At 41.8% G+C, this 19458-nt stretch overlaps 1 long non-coding RNA gene across 1 annotated transcript in view; it reads left to right on the forward strand.

Annotated features, from left to right (window-relative positions):
* LOC117808456 overlaps positions 1-19458 on the forward strand; it is a 75895-nt gene that overhangs the window by 46292 nt on the left and 10145 nt on the right. The window contains exons 6-9 of the long non-coding RNA XR_004630327.1: positions 16923-17252; positions 17640-17674; positions 17763-17922; positions 18073-18242. This is a non-coding gene — a long non-coding RNA (uncharacterized LOC117808456). The remainder of the gene's footprint in view (positions 1-16922; positions 17253-17639; positions 17675-17762; positions 17923-18072; positions 18243-19458) is intronic.

Consider the following 19458-nt stretch of genomic DNA (forward strand, 5'->3'; position numbering starts at 1 on the left):
AAAAAATAAAGGAATGCAAAAAGGGGAAAAGATCAGAGAGAGAGAAGGAGAAACTTAATCCATCCGTCACCTTTGAGAGCCAATGACCTCTTTGTGTGTGTGTGTGAGTGTGTGTGTGTGTGTGTCTCCCCCAGTGGCTGTTTGTGTCAAGGGAAGGGAAACTTAAATCAGCAATTAAGGTAAATAATTAACGAGCTTAACAATGTATTATTAATGAGACTGACGGCCTAATTGCCCCCCCACTTTAAACAGACAGATAACACCTGAAGATAGATAGAGATAGATGGAAAGAGAGAGAGAGAGAGAGAAAGAGAGGAGGGACAGAGGGAGGGGAAGTAAAGAAAATGGAACAGCAAAGACGGCAAAAAGAGAAATACAATTTCAATTTGAGATACTAAAAGTGAGTAATCAATGATTACAGAAATGGCCGCAAGTGCCTCTCTCTCTACTTCTTCTTCCCTGTTTAGTGTGTATCAAGTTGCCCAGACAGAGGCCTGTTATTTGCACAGGAATTACAGTGTGTGTATGTGTGTGTGTGAGCAAGCATCAGGCCTTTTAGCAGTACCTCAACACTATTGGATTAAGATCAAGTTGACTGCATTAACACCGAGTAACATCTCGACGCAGCAAAACACAAGACTGTATCAGAGCGAGCGAGGCAAGACGAAGCTGCTCTCCCTGCAAGTATGTGTCTAGCTGAGCCGGGCATTATGACCTGTTGACAGTCAAACACACACTGTAGCTTTTTTAACACATGCACTCCTGAAATTAAGTGCAACATTTCTGCACAGACTGCTCCTGAAAACTTCCAAAGTTGTCCTGCACATTAAAGTGTAAGGGGAAAAAAGGCAGGAAGGAAAGATTTTAATTTCATGCAAAATATGTCTTTCAAGATTCTACATTTTAAATGCCAGGCTCTGTAACTCACCTCTGCAGGCAGTTCTTCCGTGGTGTTACAGTCTGTGAGGCTGCAAAGAGGACTGAGTCTGTGTGTCTCAGCGGGGTCTTGTTAACCAGCTCCAGGTAACCTCTGGACTCGAGTCAAACTTGTGGACTCTGAAGAGCGGCGTCTAATCTTTATGATGGAGGGCCAAGTGGAGAACAGAGATAGAGGCAGCAGATACGAGGAGGTGTTGTAAGAGCTTGGAGATATCCTGCAGGTTTATCATGTCTGTGCTGCACATAGCACCAAACACACCTGCTCACCTTTAACACACACCATGCCAGATAATGTTTGAGGCCTTTCACAGAGGACTGGATGTGTAGGCTTGAGAAAGAGGAAATTCCAGTAATCAAACTAGAGGAACAAGGTTAATTCAGCTGGTTGGTCACAGCTCTGGTGGACACCCCTGCACTCAGCATGGTGATTCTGATCTCTGATGAAACTTAACCCTACCTTTCCATTGTGTTTTAATATCAGAACTTCCTCGTATATCTAGAAGATGCACGTCTAACATGGAGTGAAATATTTCAAACAGTTTCGCCTGGCTCTGAAAGAAACCACGGCGGATAAGTTGGCCAAAGACAAGCACACACTGTACTCAAACTGCAGCCGCTCTCGCTCTGTATTAGCCATATAACTGATGCCACAACCATTATGTGGTCTGTGGGTTGCTCTCTCTTTCTTCACCTCTCCATTTTTTCCTCCACTCCTCTCTGTCTGCATCTCTCTCTCTCTTTCTCTCTCTCTCTCTCTCTCTCTCTCTTGGTTTGTCAGGACACAGGGAGTTGTGGTCAGAGGGAATTGTGGGAGGAAGAGACAGAGAAATAAACACCACGTCCCTACGAGGGTAACGTCAAATCTGCCTCATTATCAACATGAACCTTCTATTCATCTCAGTGTGTGTGTGTTTGTTTGTGCCCTCACAAACACACACACAACTCTCTGTTCATTGTGTCTCCTTTAAAGTCTGTGTCTCTGACACATTTGAGACTTGGACTCTACAGCATAATCACATGTGTTATCTCATTACATTATTATCTGGTCTCACATAGCCTGAGATGTCATATAATCTTTATCACAGACTTTTGAGTGTATACAGAATGAATGACGTGCCTTTAAGTCCACCTATTGTGAGAAGTGACGCCGAAACATGTATTAAACTTACTGTAAAACATTTGAGATGTGCAGATATCGAATTCTTGTGTTAGTTTGAAGCAGGAACTTGTTGCTTTGAAGAGTTCAACAACTCTTGTGTCATCTGCTAACAGAGCTGTCAATCAATCATCTGTTTAAAATCTATTAAAATTAACAACAACAACAAAAAAAGGGTTTTTGCACTTAACTCATCATGACAAGACCTAACTAGAAAACGTGATTCAGGGAAATGTAGCCATTGTGTATTTGGATTTTACAGTTTGACCCATGTTCCATCTGTTAACATAAGGGAGGCGGGGCTTATGACCTATACTGCAGCCAGTCATTAGAGGGAGCTCCAAGTGGTTTTGGGACTACAAAGCTGGGTGAAAAGTAACTCTTAAAAGCTGGGTCTAACTTCTTATTACTGGAAGCCAAATAAAAGTGATTCTTGCAGAGGTAGAAAAGTCCCAAAATGAGGGTTTTCACGTACACCAATAAGAGATAAGTAAGGAGGTTTCTGAGCTGCAAATTATGCAAAGCAACAACATAATGGATGGTAAAAAGTAGTATAACAGGTCTCCTTTGACTTTAGGCTCATATTGGAAGCTAAGTTACACCCAGGTGTCCTCCCTCTGGTGCGCTTGGCCCCTGAGATTGGAAGCTAATCGAACGTCTCAGCAGAATTAGTTCAGGTTAAGAGGACTCTCAAAGGGAACCAGTGTGTTATTGATCAGTTTCACAACAAATCTGTAATGGGATTCTTTAAACCATTAAAACAGGCAGTGTAGTCGACGTGTTCTCTCTGTTTGTCTTCTGTCTGCTACTTAAGAAGAACCCAGACAGACGGAGAAATATGAGACTTTTTATTCTTCCTCCCTGGTGTCTTGAAGCACTTTTGCAGCTTACAGTTACAGTCAACTTCTAACAAGGCAATTAAACAAGAGTTGGCAGACACACAGAAACCCCTCACACACACACACGCACACACACACAGAAACACACACATTGTGCATTGTTTAAATGGTAGCTGGCAATCGTACGGACATCCTTCTCTCTCTCTCTCTCTCTTACTCCCTCAGTCTTCTTCTATCTCGACCTCCCTCAATCTCTCTCAATTACTCCCCCTTCTCCTGCCATCTCTCTTTTCTCTCCTCTGTCTCCCTGTTTTCATCCCCCCTCCCTCTCTCCCTCCATCCAACTCACCCGCCTGCCAATGCCAATGCCTAATGGCTTTGAGCAAGGCAGCCTGCCCCCCCTCCCACCTCCATCTGAGAGAGATTCAATTGGATTGGAAGCCAATCAATCACGGCGAGTATCGAGCTGTGATTGGATTTGGCCGCAGCTGACGGGGCGAGCTGGGTGGGCAGAGGGGGGGGTCGGTTTGATTTTAGCTCTGCTCCAATGAAGGTAGATCTGATGTATTATTGCTATGGACGTCCAGAAAGGACGGACTCTGTGTTTGTGTGTGTGTGCTAGGTGGTAGGGTGGATGGTGTGTGTGATTGCGGTTGACGTGTGTCACGGTTTGAGGTTTTGAAGCGCTGCCAGCTCTGACTGATGTCCGCAGAAGACGGCTGCTGGCGATCTGTCATATAGAGATGTACTGTACTCTGAGTATCATGTTACATTCACATTTCAGGCATTAAGATAATGTGATCAAGGAGCAGCGTGACCGCAGAATGAGCTGCATTTTCTACATCACAGGGATTCAGAAGAGTGGGCTGAAAAATCTGAAGTCGCTGGGAAAGAAATTAAAAACAGAGGCAGGCCTTTTTTTGATTTCAACAAAGTCTATCTACAGGGTTACAGCATTAACCAGATTTAAGATGTTCCAGTGGCAGGGTCAGATTGGCGTCCAATAACCCTGAACATGCAGAATCAACCAGTCAAAGCACCATTCAGATACATGGACCAGTACATTCTGGCGGTTGTAGTTGACATTGTTGCAATTGTGATATAATAAATGGCATTATGAGTCTACTTGCTTGGTTATCAGGGAACATAAGGGGCCTATCCTAGCTGTCATTGGGCACAAGGCTTGGTATATCCTGGACAGGTAACCAGCCTATCACAGGGCTAGATACAGACCACCATTTATAGACACACTTACACCTACGGGGAATTTAGAGTGACCAACCAACCTGGTGAGCATGTTTTTGGACTGTGGGAGGAAGCAGGAGTATCTTGAGAGGACCCGTGCATGCACAGGATGAACATGGAACCAGGAACCTTCTTGCTGTCAGGCAACAGCGCTAACCCCTGCACCACTGTTTTGGACACTCATTGGAGATGCATGTTAAAGTAAAGTGTGAGTGCATGTTGAAACCAGGTGTAAATGACCTCTGAGGCTCTGTCATAGCACTCTGCTGTGGTTTTATTTGTCCTAACTTGACAAGGCCTTCCCGTGCACGCATTCATCATACTTTCAAAAACTGGACTTTGACTGAAACTTGGACTGAAACTGTGCAAGTTTTGCACAGCATGTCTTTCTGTTTGCAACTATAACTTGTTGTGGGTAACGTTGTGGGCTTATTTTGACACCAGTTCAGCATCGGTTTGCTCGTCATGCGCGTTGGATAGTCATGTGACCACGCAAACTGTCACAGCAGCTTATTTGTAGAGAGCTGAGATGTAACGTCAAGAACACCTGAGTCTGACTCTCTCTGTTTGTGGCGGTGTGGAGGTCTGCGAACCCGAATTAACCCCTCATATAGAAACTCACTGACAAATGACCACACACACACACACACACACACACACACACACACACACACACACACACACACAGACGAGACTCCTTGACAGTGTGTATGAGTGATGGCTGCATTAGGTCCGTGGAGAACCTCCTCTGTGACAGTTATGATGCTAAAAGATCTCTTTCTCCTCTCTCTCAATCTCTCTCTCTCTCTCTCTCTCACACACACACACACACACACACACACATACACACGCACACACACACACATCTAAAAACCTCCTGTTTTTTTTAAAAGTGAAAATTAACATAAAGAGACTCAAACCTCAGATTGTGACATTATTATTACCGTAGAATTCATCGTCATCCGCACACACACACACACACACAAACACTCACACACTCACACACACACATTTGAGCGTCTCTGACACCAGTGGTGAGCAGTAGCCACAGATAATGCTGTAAGCATCAGGTCAATACTAATTCACTCACACTAACCTGCTTAGCACTGACCAGTCACTCTGCATGTGTGTGTTATTTGTGTGTGTAAGTGAGCGAGAGGAAGGAGTGCGTTTGCATGTTTTCCCTTTCAGTATAAGTGAATGTGTGTGTGACAACGTGTAAGTGTGTGTGTGTGTGTGTGTGTGTGTGTGTGTGTGTGTGTGTGTGTGTGTGTGTGTGTGTGTAACCCATTTAGCTCTCCCCATACATATTTCTTTGCTGTAACACGAGCTGTAGACCGGATCAATAGAAATGTTTCTTTGTTAATGAAGATGTGTGTGTGTCCAGTCTGTGTGTGTGTGTGTGTGTGTGTGTGTGTGTGTGTGTGTGTGTGTGTGTGTGTGTGTGTGTGTGTGTGTGTGTGTGTGTGTGTGTGTGTGTGTGTGTGAGTGTGTGTGTGTGTTTGGGGTGTGGAGGAAGGGGGGCACTTAAGCTGACCACTGCGTCTGACCACTGTGGTCAGTCGGTGGACGATTTATACAACCCACAAAAATTCACCACCACACACACACACACTTAAACACACACATAGATGCATGTCTGTGCTGTCACTCCAGGTCGAGGATATCTGCCTGCAGTGAAACATGGTGAGAAATAATAATCCATTACTACAGTTAGTATAAAACACAGACTCATGACGTTGTCAGATTATTACACTTAATATATAAAGGTTGGAATTGTTCCTATGCTGAAACGAGTGTCTGTATTTGCCAGTGATGCTGCCTTAAATGCGCAAGTATCTACAAGTATGCCAGCAAAGTTGCTGACTGCATGTAAATATGGCAGGCATGCCTCCATCTCCTCCTATTGTAAGAAATGAAGCCAAAATAGCTTCATGACCTTCTATATTTCCTCTCTCTGGTCATCCTTTACTCTGCTGATCTGGCAAAGATGCTTCAGGCGCCTGTAAAAAAGCTTTAAATCATGACCTCACATCCCTCATTTTAGCATCAAATAAGTAACTGAAACCAAACCTCTCTGAACAAATGAACACTTGCGCATAAATTGACATGATAAGAGCCAAATGCTATGACAGAAATGATCTATGAGAGAGATTTATTTAGCTTGTATTTTGATTTTATAGTTTGACCCATTTCCCATCTGTTAACATGGAGGAGGTGGGCTTGAGGAGCTATAGGAGGAGCTCATTTGGCTGCATGAAGTCGATTCAAATTGTGACAGCAAAGGACAATAGATTCCATTTCTGCTAAAAAAAAAGTGCGTGTCCACAAAAGTATGATGTCCAAAGTTAAGCCTCTTCCTCAAGATAGCTGTGATAAATATTAATCCAGCTTTTATTTTGAAGGTACATCTCCTCTACAGCCTCTGCTTCCAAACAAGTTAGACGACAGGTGAAGGGGCTGATGGGACGTGACTCCCAAACATCTTGATTCCCTTCCTCTACATCATCATCATATCTCTTATTGGCAGTCTGTGCGGCCTCATTAGCATATCTAATTCATACATCGCTCACATAAAGTGTTGAGTATGCATGAATCCTCTGGGTCAATATTTCATTTATCCTCTATTTGCACAATCAGACCTGCAGGTGTAATGTGTGTGTAAGTGTGTGTGTGGTGTGTGTGTGTGTATGTAGGTGTGTGGGTGTGATAAGAGGACAGTTAATGATTAAAGTGTGATTAGATTTGGATCAGGAACACGGTGGATGTGTTATTAGGGTGCAGTTCAAAGTGTGAAGGCCAAAGTCAAGCATGGTTCAGCAGCACTAAATGATCAACACCATAAATCACAAACAGAATGTAATATTGCACCACAGTTATTTTAATTATTACTTTTTTTTCCACATAGTATTCACCGTGTGTGTCTTCTTCGGTTTCAAGGTACAGATTTGCAATAACCCTTGAAAAAGGTATAATAAAAAATGCAAAAAAAGTGTCATGCAAAGCTGAAAATACTCATAAAACTGTAGCAAAATCCTCTCAAAAAAGAAATGAAGGAAATAGAGAAAGAAAAGCCAAGATAGGACTCCACTGGCCTGTGTCCTCCCTCGTTTTTCTGTCTTCCATCCACCCTCACTTTCCCTCCACGACATGAATCAGGGCTTGTAATGTGTATGTATGTGTGTGTGACAGTCACCATTGATCCCCTGTCATCCTGATCACATTACAACCCCCCTCCGATTAGATCTACATTTTTAATTTTCCTCCATGGATGACAAAAAAAGACATGAGCGCGGGATGGAGTGGTGGAGGAATGAGAGAAGAATTCTTGATATGGATGAATATAGAGACTCTTAAGGGTCAGCGGGGGTCGGCTGAGAGAGAGGGGGGGGCAGATAAACTGAGGGATGACAGAATATAGAGAGCATATCTTAACATTGGCTGTCTTTAAGGATCACATCGGTGGACATATTTTCCACTGAACTCATTTTACAACAAATAGTTCTGAGGAAAATGAACACAGGCTTAATTTAGAATGATAAAAACTAACTATAGAGTGAAATTAACAGTGAAACTGAGACTCAGCAGAAACAGAAGAACAAATGCAACTCCAGCTTACATTGCATCCCTCTTATGGCATCTAATCTCAAATTAAAAGTACACTTTTCAGAGAAGTGAACATTCTAGAAAGACGAACCATGAATTTACAATGAAACTGAGACTCACAACTAGAAACAGGCGAGAAATAATGAATTAAACTAAAATTCTCAGAAAGAGTTAAAACTCATAAACATAAATCAGCATGATTAAAACTAACTTGGAAGACAGAAACAATGTATGTACAGTAAAACTGAGACCTACCAGAAATAGATCACGGGCTGCTATTTCAATTGTAAGCTAATTAATTAATGAAAGCATTGATTTGCAGGCATATTTAGGGGCTAAAAATAGCTTCCCAAGTTGTTAATTGGACCACAAGCAATGCAGTATATGGAACAGGAAGTCTTTGCTTTGCCCTGTAAAGGTGTCATTATTCGTATCAGCATCAGATCCTTACAAATACAGTAAAGAACACAATTATTAAGAAGTTTAGTTTCTTTTTTATTCCATCTTATGTAATTCAAAAAAGCCAATAAGTGCAGTTGAGTATTTTAGCAATAGACCCAGTAAAGCAGTGTGAGCCTGTGCTGGTTTGAATGGTAGATTTCAGAGGGACAGATGGCCGAGGAGAACAAATCTCCAGTCCATCATCTCTCTGGGGTAAGCATACCTCACTTTAATGTTATTAATAATCATATTTATTATCATTACAGTCTGTGGCCACTCCAACCCCCAGCCTCTAACATACACACACATGCTGCATACACACACACACACACACACACATACATGTAGAGGCAGCAGACACAGTAAGTGATATAGATGACAACACCCATCACTCCCTGCAGAGGAAAAGTCACGACCTTGGACCAAATGTCATTAAGGAGCTGAACGTCTCTCCATTTTTTGTGTCTTGTCATCTTAACCTCTTCTTCTTTGCTGGTTTTGTGCACCTCACGCTTTTGCATCCTTTTTTGACATCACAAGCTTATCATATTAAAGTATTTAGATTCCCAGGTGTATTCGTGCGTGTGTCTACAATAGAGCAGAAAATTGTGTGTGAAGTTTGGAGAAATCAAAGTTCATTACCGAGCATGTTCTTGTCAAACAGTTTTTATTGTATCACCAGTTTATCAGTGATCAAAGGTCATTCTGATTAGTTTTTCTGCATGGTTGTACATTTATTTTCCTGAAGACTGTATAGGTAACATGAAAGAACAGAAATACAACCTAGGATACATCAGAAAAGCTAGCAGAGCACTATTTTGGAGCCAAGAGACGTCCTTAGACTGGCATGTTGTGACCAAGCATGCCTTACCATCACTACCAGCAATAGTTTCATGCATCCAGGAACCAAAGTGGAACTCCTGAAAAGTGCAAAAGCAGACTTTAAAGACTTAAAAGGGAATCCGAGAAACACCAATTCTTCAAAGTTTTAAATTTCCCATCTCTCCTCCTTTCACACCATCCTACATCTCCGTCCCCCTCCCCTGTCCTCCATCCTCTCCCTCCTCTCTGATCATCTCCCACTCCTCTCCCGCCCCTCCCTGTCTCTGTCTTTCTCCTCTTCCTTATTTCTCCATCTGTCTCATCCTGGCAAGGCCATTAACTCATAAATCCAATACAGGCCACCTCAACACTATCTGTCTTCTGCCGATGGAGAGCGCGATGGGACGGAGGGAGCAGAGAGGAGGATCAATGGCTCCCCTGACTGTCAGTCCGCTCACTCGTTTTCACATCCATCTACCCATCGCCTCCTCCTCTCCCCTCGCTCCCTCTCTCTTTTTTTTTCTTGTTTTGTTCCAAACCCAGTGGAGTGTTGACCGAGGGACCAAATGCTGACACAGCTTCTCCACACACACTCTCAAATATTATTACTGAGGCTCAGACGCTGCTGAAAAAACTCACCGAGGCAACTGTTCAGACTAATTGAATATCATATGGATGAATTCAGGAATGGATATTAAAAACACAATCTGACAGAGCACAAGACTTACAGTATATTTACAGTGCGTGTGAAACACAAATTTGGACGTGCTTGCAGGACAGTTTGTACAGGCATTCATGGTCCCTAGAGGATGAATCCCAAAGACCTTTACCATGAAGCTGCATTTTATATTTTTGAGTGACATGGTCCCCTCAGAAGGATTTGCAAGGACCTTAATGGGTCCCTTGCTTCCAATCAAGTACCAATAGTATGTCAAACTATACATTTTTCCAAAACAAATACCTGCAGAGCGAATTAAAGTTGCAGCAAAGTTTGTGCCCCCCTTCTTGGTCCCCAGAGGATTAATCTGAAATCCTTTAATGACCCCCTTACTTATTTTCCAGTGCCATAGCGAAGTCAAATTTTGTGGTTTTGAGTACAATTTTTCACCATCATTAATAAGTCTTTGAATTTTTGTTCTCACATTCATGGTCCCTTTAGAAGTTTGCTCCTGGGTTCTTGTGTAGCTCATCCACTCATCAGCAAGGAAAGCCCAGTATCATGGGTTCTAGTCTTGTGCAGACTCTTCCATTGCTCCTGAATGGCTCCTTATGTGAGCTTAACCATATATACATGTTTATAATTGGCTCGCAACTGGATCCTATCTGATTCAGGCAAATGTCGAAACATTAAAGTGAAAGAAAACAAGTTGTTGGAAGGTCAGTTTGTAAGCTTTGGAGAAGAAGACCACCCCTGCGTGTGTGACTGTGGATGTAGTCGACGTTTCAAATGGAGACGAGGAGCGCTCGGTCCGCCTCAACTCATGTGCAGACGCAAAGAAATATTGTTATACACACAGAGAGGACGGCCAGCGGCCTGCGGCTTTGGCACACTCGCAGACACACACATACACACACACATACAGTGTGGTTAGAGTGTTTCAGCCCCAAGTGAACCACACTGGCCTCTGGTGAGCCACAGGATCCATGAGGTGTAGAGTGACGGGCTCGCTCTCTGTCTCTCCCACTCTCTCTCTGCACACATACCCATAGTATCTCGTTCTTTGTTTAAACTTATTGGGGAACATTCATCTGATCTTTCTAGAACATTTTGAAGTATTCAGTCTGATATCTTTCTCATTGGCTGCTTCTTTGGAATCTCCTCCTTCGTGGTGGACTCAGGTTTCTTGAACCCATCCTTTATTGTGTTATTGGACTGAATTGTTATGGTGAAATCTGCATGTACATACAGCAGGTTGGTCTCAGAGTTTTTGTAAACCATTGCCTTTAAAAAAAATAATAATAATGCATTTTCTAAAACATTAAAAATGACTTAAAGCTTGTATAATCATATTTTGTATTTAATGACCAGGGTTTTTAGATTCAGAAGGCTGCTTTTATGGGATAAAATATAGCAGATTTATTTTAAACCAACAACAAATGTCCTTTAATATTTCTGTCACTTGTCCAAAAAGTTGTCAAAATTATGTCCAGTAAAAAAAAGAAGGACATTTTTTTTATAAGCAGATATTAAATAGCTATAACGAACATTTTGCTAACCCCAATTTGCCTTTGTCTGCTTACACTGACCTGAAGAAAACACACTCTGCTTTTTCTCTACAGGCTCCTCTTCACCGTCCATCAATTCAAATGCTTTTATCTAACAAAATGCAACACAGACATAATATCACATTAAGCTGCAAACACACACACACACACACACACACACACACACACACACACACACACACACACACACACACGTTTACATAAAAACATATACAGTAGCTTGAATCATAGTGGCGATGGACATCCACCTTATTTTGCTGTCACACACACTCAAATACACAAGTGTCATATCAAACACACCCATTCTCTCATTCTCTTTCTTTGTCATTCACACACACACACACACACTCACACACACACACACACACACACACACACACACGGTCAGGTCGTGCCCTTCTCATGTTTCCTTTGACACATGGTAATAGATTCCGCTGTAGCTCTACGCCTCGGCTAAGTGGCCTCACCTTTCACTGAAAACAAATCACTCTCTATCTCTGCCGCTCACTCACAAACTCACACACACACACACACACACACAGTTCTTTTCCACCTCTGTCTCTCTCTTTCCACACACTCTTTTTCTCCCCTTCCATTTTCTCTTTCACCCTCTCTTCTCTCCTCTTCTTCCTCGTCCCTGACCTTCCTCTCTCATCTCTCTCCCATGGGTGCTCTCCTCTTCCTCTCCGTCACTCAGCCCACCATCCTTTTATTTCCATCCTATCTCCCCTTTTCTATCTCCTCCTCTTTTTCTCACTTTCTTTCACTCTCTTTGAAACCTGGCCTCACATGCGTCACACGCCAATTAAGAGTCATTGGAAGAAATTATTTATGACTTTAATTAGAAACTGAAACAATTAATGTTCAAAACCTAATGGATGCTAAATCTAATTTGAATGTTTGTGAAATTATAAGAGCTTAGTTAGTCAAAGTCAAAGTAGGGTTGTCTTTAACATTTTACATTGGTATTAATTTTAAGATATGGCTGTAAAAATTTAGAACTGTATCTTAATGTGAAATAATTAACATGGTGCAATAATATATAATGGGAAAGATATTCAAGGTGCAATAATATTTAATGTGCAGGACCACTCATGGTGCATTAATAATAATCAGGGCGCAACAACATCAAATATATCCTACTATTCCTGGTGCAATAACAATTATTATTTAGTGATATTCATGGTGCAATAATTGAAATGGTAAACAAAAGTCAAGGTGTATTCATTTTATATATGCAAAAATACTTAAGTTACAATAATGTTTAATGTGCAATAATATTCTAGATTAACAACACATAATGTGCAGTTATAATCATGGTGCATTAATATTAAATGTGGAATAATAACTATTGCACAACAGCAATGTGTAATACTCATGATGCAGTAAACTTGAATGTGCAATAATTCTTATGGTGCAATAAGATTTACTCTACAATAATAACTATAACACAATAACAATACATTTTCTTAACATTTTTTCATCTACTTAGTGTTTTAAAGGTGCATTTGAGTGTGTCTTGATTTATTCAGACATATGAGGTGTACCAAACATTTGTTTGAGAGACTCAAATTTTGTATCATAAAATGAATCATAATCTTACTTGTTCTTTAAATCTTTAATATTTTTATTTAAATGATTGCCTCATCTAAAATTCTAAATGCTGTTACTCTTAGTTTATTTAGAGAAATTGTTCATAGCTCTTTTGACATCATTTCAGATTGTATTTATTTACCTGTACGTTTTTTACATTTGATCAGAATCATTTAACTCCTTTGACAACTTTGTCAACCATCCCTGTTTTCCCCTGTAAGTTGCTTGAAGGTCGTACTCTTCTATCTGCTGCCTGTCAGGCTGCAGGTGGGATTCCTTATAGTTTCTGAATCCTGGTTCTAGTGACACTGGGGTGCTGACGTCCTAAGAGATTAAGAATTATTTTTTATAAAACTTTAAGTAAAAAATTACAACTTAATTTCTCACATTATAAATTCTCTGATATATTTTGATCAGTTTCTAACACATTTAAAAGCAGACCTTCAGTTAATCTCTGGACTCAAACGAGGCCTTGCAGTAAATGTTCATGTCAGGATGAAGAGGCTCAGGAAGAGAAGGACGCTTTTATTTTGAAAAGTAACTGTGCAAATTATATTGTTGCACCACAACGCTTTTAGGAAGATATTCTATATACTTTGCGAAAAAAATTAAATACAGTGTGCATCAAGCAGCTCTGCAGATCTACTGTGTCTTCATGTCTGCAGCTTTAGTAGAGAAACACTGCCCTCTTGAGGTGACAGTACGGTCTGTCCAAGCAGAGAGAGAAAATGTGGACTGTCATTCCTTAACTTTCATGCTTTCTTTTTGGAACTAAAGGAAGCTTCTCCCTTTGTCTGCCTGCTATTTGAGGTCAAATGAAACCTTTTTTTTTTTTTAAAGATGATGAAAATCCTTGAAGGACATACATGAATCTTATTATAAAGCAATATTTGGCTTGCCCTGTGATGCACTGTGTTGTACCACAAGGAAGTGTAAAATATTTGCTATATTAACACAAGCAGATCAGCTCCTAATTATGTGTTTCTCTGTATTTTGACCCTAGTTGTACATGGGTTGTGTTGCATGAAGACAGCTCACATCTCTTTACAGTATATGATGAAATATAATGAATCCACCAATGTAACACAAAGGAAAGAAAGCCGATCCTGCAACAGCTTTGGAAACAATAAAAACACCAACCTTATCCCGCAGCTGCAAAAACCTGAAACCAAAATGTTTGACCCTGTTACAGCCGAGCATTAACACCAATCAGAAAAGAGAAACCTGTTCATTGGTTGGAAGGGAAACAAATATGTTGACAAAACTGGACTGACTAATGAAAGCTTCTTGTTTGCACATGCCGACCTTTTCCTTTCTTCCTTTCTTTCTACGTTTGAATGAAGCACAGAGATGGAAGCAGAAGAACCAAACGCTATATTTTTATTTCATTTTTAAAATTCTCTAACGGGGATTCCTCCACTTTTGGAGCCAGCCTCTGGTCGACATGAGAAACTATACTTTTGCACTTTCACCTTAGCTTTATTTCCAACATCAAGGATGCCGCTTGGATAGACCAGCAGATTCTGGTGTTAAGACAAAGTTAGATTGATGATAGATGACAAGTACAACTAAAATAAAGGAAACTCTTCTTTTTTCTTTTCCACAAACTCTTTCACTTCCTGTCTTTTCTGATCTCACATACACACAAAACCAGGAACACACAAACACACACAGAATCACACACTCTGTATTATAGAGTCAAAGCTGTGAGGACAGACAGAGAGCGAGAGGAATGAATGAGTGGATGTTCTTTAGCTGAATTCTCTTCACCCAGCAACTGACACACACACACACATGCACACACACACCTCATATCATTCTCACTCTTTGCTGTGTTCAGTATTTTGTCCTCCGTACCTCTCCTTCACCCTGACTCCCAACTTCATTCATCTTTTTTTCATCCGTCCATCACATGTGTTGGAGGGGTGTTGGGGTCATTTTGCTGGTCATTGGCGAGTTGGCGTTCCCCCGTCACTGTGTCAACTTCCTGTCTGAGGGATTAGCCGTCACGATGCAGAACAAAAGAGGAGAAGCCCAAACCCTTCCCCTGGTCTTCTGTCATTTGGACACGACTTCTCAGCCTCTCTGTGCCCTTTGATGTGCATCCCACGCTTCTTTTTACAATTTGTGTGTGTGTGTTCAATCCTTTCTTCCAAGTTCAAACTGACCCCAGGCCTGTGTGTGTGTGTGTGTACATGAGTTTGCCATGTCGTTTTCTGTGTTTGAATGTTGTATTTGCAAGCTTTTTGTGTGTGTGTGTGTGCAGTCAGTGTGGCTCCAGGCCCTCATGCGTCAGAGGGCCTTTCTGTTTCTGTGGCCCCCAAGCAAACATATTAAGAACTACCTTATCACTGCTTATACAGCCGGGGCCGCACACACAACATGTTAAATACAAGCCCTAAACACACACACACACAGCACATTCACAGAAAGATAGCTTTGACCAAACACACAAAGCTCGCCGCCAAACTCCCTAAATGTCACCGATCCATCCAGGAGGAAGAGGCGGGGCCAAGGAGACTTGAAGACAGTCATTGGTTGACACTGAGCCGTCAGTCGGTCAGTCTGGGGGACACTTGGGTTTATAAGAGGCCAAACTGGTCCAAAGCACCAGGAAAAAGGACACGTCCAACAAACTCTTGACAAGCCCTCTTCAAGAGGCGCATCAATGGAAGTAATTGGAAAGACAAACTTTGTTTTTTAGATAAAAGACAGATTTAACAGGAAGTCTGAGAAGACGTGGAGCTTAAGTTGACGAATACCAACATCTGGTTGAACTGCGTAAGAAGAACTAAGAACTTTTTTGACCTATCACGACTGCAGAACCTTTCAAGAACTTTTGAATCAACAGAAGAGCATCTGAAAGACCTGAAAAATCCAAGAGAGAGGTATCAAACAACAACTTTAAAACAAATGTCAACATCAGTGACATCTCCTACAGCAAGACAAAATCCAAAGGATGAGTTGAGCGGAACCAACCTTTGTTGAAAACCTCTACTTGGAACACAATCCAGAGAAAGCTTCAGAGCAAAAGTCGACTTCACTTGAGAACTTGTGCTTTATAGACAACTTTCTGTTCTTTTAAAGTGCTTCTTAACAGCCGCCATGTTTAACACTGCAGCACTGGTGTCTTTAATGAAAGTAGTCATGATAATACTTCTGATTCCTGTGACGGGATATGAGGCCGCGCCGACTGAGAGAGGTAAGGAAGCTTTTGAATCAACAGGAAAGACAAAGATACAGATGTGCTCAGCTGGATTCAGAAGTTTGGTCTGAAAAGGCATCAAAATTAAAATTGTGGTTAAAACATTTGATCATGGAGACACATACTGAAGGATACTTGGCTGAGCAGATCAGACAAATAACTTTAATAACACAACCACAGACTTTGGTCCAAGAGATTCTTTAAGGTAACATTATGTAACCCAAAGTCCAGCTGATGCATCTTCTCAATGAGTTGTTGAATACTCTTAAATAACGGTACAAGACAAACCTCACAGATCTCCAGTGATCTCCTCCATGACCTGCTGACATTCCTCTCATTCCTTACAAACTCTCTCCGAGTGTGTGTTTGGAGGTGTCGTTATGTCTCAACACAAATGCACTGAGCTGCTTTGTTGCGACAACTAAGACGTCAGTGTGCACACACATAAACACACACCTCCTGCAACTCTTATGTCACAGCTGAAGGTCCCATAGCAACTCTACTGGCAGCCAGCAGAGCAGTGGAATCCAGCTGACATGGTGTGTGTGTGCAAAGGGACATTTAAGGGTGATGTGTGTGCAGAGACATACAGAAATATATGACCTGATCTCACGTGAAAACTGTGACTATGTATTGTTGTCTTTCAAATTGGTATCTTCTACATTTATGGTCTATAAAAAGTCATTTAAATGCAGAGGATGTTCTGGTTTATCTGCCAATATCTGATTGACGTCAGTGGGAGAAGTGCATGATCACTCTTATTGTAAGAAGGAACAAAGTCTTTGGTATGCACAGTTAAATCAAAACTTATAATGTTCCCCTCATTGATTTCTACATCTTCTCCCCCCAGGCTTTGTGAAACCACCACATCCTCCTCCCAGTCTCACCCATGCATCAGCTGTACTCGAGAAATCCTCAGGACCAAAACCAAGCCAGTTCCTGAAACAGTGGCTCCTGAGTACCAAAGCAGCCGGGGTGGACCAGATAACAAGAATCACAGACAGGACCACAGCAGGGACGATCACCGCAGGCATCAGGGCAGGACGTTTTAGGGCGGCCAACCAAGAGGCAGCCAGCCCAGATAAACGAGCCCAGATGCTGATGATGATCTCGGCGCTGGAGGAGCTGCACAGGACATTTAACAGCACCCTGAGCTCACGGATCACCATCATGCCACGAGGTAATTACACTGTGGGGATGTTTGGATGAGATCAGATGAATGTTGATTTGTACTGTAAAGATTGGCTTTTTTGAATGGGTGTGTATGTGGATTCAGTGCTTCTGGAACCAGCCTCAAATGGATGCTGGAGGAACTGCAGTTTTTAGCACTTCCAAACTGGCTTCATATTTCAAGACCAGAGGTTGCCGCTTGCTTTGGACCTAGATAGTTGTTGGGGTTGTTGGGACTGCATTGTTATGCTGTCAGACAACCACTTGGATGTTTTACTTGTATTTGAGGGATTGTTGTAAAATACCTTCACAGTCTTATATTAGCTGGTTTAAAAAATGGACATCGATGTTGGGTAAAGGATGTTTTTAATGGAGCCTGTTTTGTTTTCTTTTTCAGCAAACGGCAGAAATTCAGGAAGAAAAAATAAATTGGTATGTTCTGATAACTTTTACTCACAAATTTCAAAATTAATACAGTGCTTTGATTGTATATTTCCTCCTTTTTACATGGTGGTTAAAGCCTCCGGGTGTCGAAGGAGGGTTGAAGCAAACCACTGCGGCCCCAGCAGCTGTTAACAGCACCGCCTCCAAAACCAGTGCAGACATCATCGTGCCCAGTCTGACCGGCCGCAACTTCAGGAAGTCGCTCCCACCACAGGGCAGGAAGACCAACAAACGAGGTGAATGTCAAGCAGTTAAACTTTAACTTACATCATTGTCTCCACATATGATACAACACATGGGCAGTTTCTACTTATGGTGCCTCTGTAATTTCTTTGAGTACTGGAACTGTTTTGTAACGAGACCTTCTTCTTCTTTGTTTCCAACAGTGTGTTTCTGGAAGTACTGCTCACAGAACTGATCGCCTCTCGGCTGCTGGTGTCCTTCCATACTCTCCAACCCTGTCCTCATCCTCACCCATCCATTATCCATCCATCCATCCATCCATCCATCCATCCATCCATCCAGTCAACCTTAGTGTTTCCAAATCTTGAGTAAGGTAAGGTAAGGTGTTTACATTTTGGACTACACTAATAAGGCAGGTTGGTAACTTAAGAAATCAGGGTAGCCTCCAACTCTTACTTAGAAAGTTTTGTGACAAGGAAACATATCTTTCCGCTAAATATATTTAGCTACAACACGAGTGAACAGGGAGGTGTTTTTACAGTGTGGTCACAATCAAGGGATTTATATCCTCTCAGTATGGAGAGAAGAACTGATACATTAGCATGGTTGAGTGATTTAAAAAACCTTGACATATCAGAACATGCAGCTTAAATGTCTAAATACCATAAACCATCTATCCATCATCCATCCTTCCATCCATCAATCTCCCTTCCCTTCCTCTCTCCTCTGGCTCTCCTCTGACTTCTGAGCACTTGGAGACAGTTGCTGTGGCATCCGTAAGCCCTGCACCTCCTCTCCCCCCCTCCTCCTGAATCCGGCGCCAGCCTCGACTTGGACCTTTTCATTCACTCATTAATTAACAAGACTGACCAATCAAAGGAGACGATGTGTGCCCGTGGCCGGGCGCATGAACAAACACCCCGTTAACCCTCTCTTTGCCTTACAAGACAAACACACGTCGCTTTTGTATGTGTGCGATTATTACTCTAAAATAAAGTTGATTTCTAGCATGGCAAAAAACAAAAACACTGTGACAATAAAGATGGATACTTTATTTTTTTACAGATACACTCTCTTTAGTTGTTCATTACAAAGGTAATCAATGATGAATCTCTTCCAGGTAATACCTCCCAAACTCTCTCTTATGTATCTCCACAATAACACAGACTTTACCCATGGTTATTATCTCACAGCACCGCATTATGAACAGAGGAACATTCCTCCTCTGGGTGTCTCTATGGTAATTGAGCTGTGTGTGTTTGCCATCTGGGTGAGCAAACTGTGGGTCATTACATTCAGGGGGTTTCCACAGAGGTCACCATCACTGTCGCCCCGGTGATGAGTGTGTGTGTCTGTACATTCTTGAGAGTTGTGTGTGTGTTAATATATCATAAAATCATGTACGATTATTCTCAACGTCACATCACACACGTCTTCAGCAGACGCTTAAACCTCTTAGCCAAACTAGTGCCCCCAAACCCCCACAAAATTTGGGGCCTGATATTCTGGACTAATACCTGTTGGATTCACTCATTGGCTCATCCAAACGCCCTGCAGACTGCTTACTAGACCACTCATTCAAATCTGTG

This window comes from Notolabrus celidotus, chromosome 24, assembly GCF_009762535.1.
Source record: "Notolabrus celidotus isolate fNotCel1 chromosome 24, fNotCel1.pri, whole genome shotgun sequence".
NCBI classification, from domain to species: Eukaryota; Metazoa; Chordata; class Actinopteri; order Labriformes; family Labridae; genus Notolabrus; species Notolabrus celidotus.